Here is a 3,885-nt window from a genome sequence, read left to right on the forward strand (position 1 = left end):
AGTTTTAGGGTTAATGTTAGGGTTAGGGTTCGGTTGAGGTTTAGAGTTAGGGTTAGGGTTAGGGTTAGTGTGAGGATCAGGGTTAGGGTGAGGGTTAGGGTGAGGGTGAGGATGAGGGTTAGCGTGAGCTTTAGTTTTAGAGTTAGAGTGAGGGTTAGGGTGATGTTTAGTGTGAGGGTGACGGTTAGGGTTAGGGTGAGGGATAGGGTGTGGGTGAGGGTTAGGGTGGCGGTTAGGGTGAAGGTTAGTTTTAGGGTTAGGTTTATGGTGAGGCTGAAATTGAGGGTTAGGGTTAGGGTGAGGGTTAAGTATAGGGTGAGGGTTAGGGTGAGGATGAGGGTTAGGGTGAAGATGAGGATGAGGGTGAGGGTTTCTGGTAGGTAAGGTTTAGTGTTTGGTTACGGTGAGGATTGACTTGACAGTGAGGATTAGGTTGAGGGTTTGGGTTAGGGTGAGGGTTAGGGTTAGGGTTAGGGTGAGGGTTAGTGTTAAGGTGATGTTTAGGGTGAGGTTTCGGGTGAGGGTGAGGGTTCCGGTGAGGGTGAGGGTTAATGTTAGACTTAGCATTAGGGTGAGGGTTAGGATTAGGGTTAGGGTTATTGTTAAGTTGAGTGTGAGTGTGAGGGTTAGCGTTAGGTTTATGGTTAGGGTTAGGGTGAGGGAAGCGTTGAGGGTTAGGTTTAAGATTAGGGTTAGTCTTAGGGTTAGGCTGAGGGTGAGGGTGAGGGTGAGGTTGAGGGTTAGGGTTAGGGTGAGGTTTAGGGTTAGTGTTAGGATGAGGATTCGGGTGAGGGTAGGGTTAGGGTTAGGGTGAGGGATAGGGTGAGGTTTAGGGTGAGGGTTAGGGTTAGGGTTAGGTTTAGGGTTAGGGTGAGGGTTATGGTTAGGTTTGAAGTTTAGGGTGACGGTGAGTGTTAGGGTGAGGGTGAAGTTGAGGGTGAGGTTAGTGTGAGAGTGAGGGTGATGGTGAGGGTTATTGTTAGGGTTAGGGTTAGGGTGAGTGTGACAGTTAGGGTTAGGATTAGGGTTTGGTTACGGGTTAGGCTGAGTGTGAGGTTGAGGGTGAGGGTTAGGCTTAGGATTAATGTGAGGGTTAGGTTTAGTGTGAGGGTTAGGGTGAGGGTGAGGTTGAGGTTCAGGGTTAGGGTGATGGTGACAGTGAGGGTGAGGGTTAGGGTTAGGATTAGGGTTAGGGTGAGTTTTATTGTTAGGGTTAGGGTTAGGGTGAGGGTTAGGGTTAGGATTATGGTTAGGGATAGGGTTATTGTTAGGGTGAGGTTTAGGGTTAGGTTTAGGTTTACAGTCATGTTTAGGTTGCGGGGTAGGATTAGTGTTAGGGAGAGGGTTAGGGTTAGTGTGACGGTTAGCGTTAGGGTTAGAGTTAGGGTTAGTATGAGGAGAAAGCTTACGTTGAGTTTTAGGGTGAGTGTGAGTGTAAGGTTTATCTTTAGGTTTAGGGTGAAGGTTAGGTTTAGGCTTAGGTTTAGGGGAAGGGTTAGGGTTAGGGTGATGTTTACGGTGAGGATGAGGGTTAAGGTGATGGTGAAGTTTTGGAGGGGTAGGGTTAGGGTGAGGGTGAGGGTGAGGGTGATGGTGAGGGATAGGTTTAGGGTGTGGATGAGGATTAGGGTGAGGATTAGGGTTAGTTTTATGGTTAGGGTTAGAGAGAGGGTGAGGGTTAGGTTTAGGGTTAGGGTGAGGATTAGGGTTAGTTTGAGAATTAGCGTGAAGGTGAGGTTGAAGGTGAGGGCTAGGGTTAGGATGCCAGTGAGGGTGTGGGTTAGGGTTAGGTTTAGGGTTACTGTGAGTGTGAGAGTTAGGGTTTAGTGTTAGGTTTAGCGTTAGTATGAGGATAAAGATTAGGGTGAGGGTTAGGGTTAGGGGTAAGGTCAAGTTTAGGGTTAGGGTGAGGTTTAGGTTTAGGGTGATGTTTAGGCTGAGGGTGAGGGTTAGGGTGAGGGTGAGTTTGAGGGTGAAGGTGAGGGTGAGGATGACGGTGAGGGTTAGGTTTAGGGTGAACGTGAGGGTTAGGGTTTTGATTAGGGTTAAGTTTAGTGTTAGGCTGAAGTTGAGTGTGAGGGTGATGGTTAGGTTTAGGGTTAGGGTGAGGGTTAGAGTTAGTTTGAGGGTTAGGGTGAAGGTGAGTTTGAGGGTGAGGATTAGGGTGAGGGTGACCTTGAGGGTGAGGGTTAGGATTAGGATTAGGATTAATGTTAGTGTTAGGGTGAGGGTGAGGGTGAGTGTTAGAGTTAGGGTTATTGTTAGTGTGAGGGTTAGCCTTACGTTTAGGGTAAGGATTAGGGTTAGGGTGAGGGTTAGGGTTAGGGTTAGGTTGAGGTTTAGGGTTAGGGTTACATTTAAGGTGAGTGTTAGGGTTAGGGTTAGGGTGAGGGTGAGGGTTAGGGTTAGGTTTAGGGTTAGGTTGAGGGTGAGGCTTAGAGTTAGATTTAGGTTTATGGTGAGGGTTAGGGTAAGGGTTAGGGTTAGGGTGAGGTTTAGGATTAGTTTTAGGTTTAGGCTGACTGTGATGGTGAGTGTTAGGGTTTGGTTTAGGTTTAGGGTGAGGGTTAGAATTTGGGTGAAGGTTAGGGTTAGGGTGACCATGAGGGTTAGGGTGACTGTGAGGGTTAGGGTGAGGGTGAGGGTTAGGGTTAGGTTTAGGGTGAGTGTTAGTGTTATGGTTAGGTTTAGGTTTAGGGTGAGGGTTAGGTTGAGGGTTAGGGTTAGGGTTATGGTGAGGGTTAGTATTAGTGTGAGGGTTAGGATTATATTTAGACTTAGGGTTAGTGTATGGTTAATGGTTTGGTTGAGGGTTAGGGTGAGTGTTAGGGTTAGGGTTAGATTTAAGTTGAGGGATAGGATGAGGTTTAGGGTTAAGCTTAGGTTTAGGGTGAGGGTGAGAGTTAGTGTTAGGGTTAGGGTGAGTGTTAAGTTTAGGGTGAGGGCTAGTGCTGTGGACCGGCTCTGTTGGGACGACTGATGATACTTAGGGGAGGAACCTGGCATAGGGGGGGAGATGGCAAACAGACAACTCACACCCAGAGGAGTGGATGCTGAGTGCGATTTAATGCAGAGGATAACAAAATTTTATAGCAGAAAGTCTCCATAAGAAAAGGGCAAGAGTTCCCACAATCTTGCTACAAGGTTTCATTCTTGGATGGTCACCAGCTGGTCGCCTGAAAGTGCTAAAGTTTACACAATCTTGCTGCAGGGCTTCATTCTTTGGTGGTCACCCCAGCTGGTCGCCTGAAAGGCACTTGTTTCCGGCTTATCTCTAAGAAATATAATGGGTTTTGACGTTTGTCACCATCTATAGAGGCCTTAATTGTCCCATAAGATTTTTCCTGTTCCTTCTTTAATAGTAAGGTCATGGAGGCCTACATCTAGCAAGTCTCTTAGTAAATGAAAGAGAATAACAGGAAGTTCTTTCTCCCAAGTAGTTATCTCAGCAATTGCCATACATTCTTTCTGTTCTAGCCGCACCTACAGCTTCTTGTAAATCTCTTACAGACAATTCCTTCTGCTGAAGTGACTTGGTGAAACCCCCAATACTTTTATATTTGCTTATGACTTGTCTACTAGCATTCATAAGAGGGCTTCCAGGGTAGCACTTAACTCTGGTGAGTTAGTCATATTTTCAAGACATTCATCATATATTGGAGTCGTCAACACTCTTAAGAAAGAGCTTTGACTAAGGGAACGTTGACAATGAGTAAGTACAAAGAGCAGTAGAACAGTAAAAAATTAATAGGCACTCTTATACAGTGAGGAAAAGAAAGGCAGAAACACATCTTTCCCAGGGGTTTGCCAGCCTTTCCAGGAGCCCTATTTTCTTATAAGCCCTATTCTCCGAGGTAGACTTCGGTGAAATCCCAATACTCGGAG

The sequence above is a fragment of the Dipodomys merriami genome, unplaced genomic scaffold (assembly GCF_024711535.1).
Source record: "Dipodomys merriami isolate MVZ:Mamm:240054 unplaced genomic scaffold, mDipMer1.0.p SCAF_23, whole genome shotgun sequence".
NCBI classification, from domain to species: Eukaryota; Metazoa; Chordata; class Mammalia; order Rodentia; family Heteromyidae; genus Dipodomys; species Dipodomys merriami.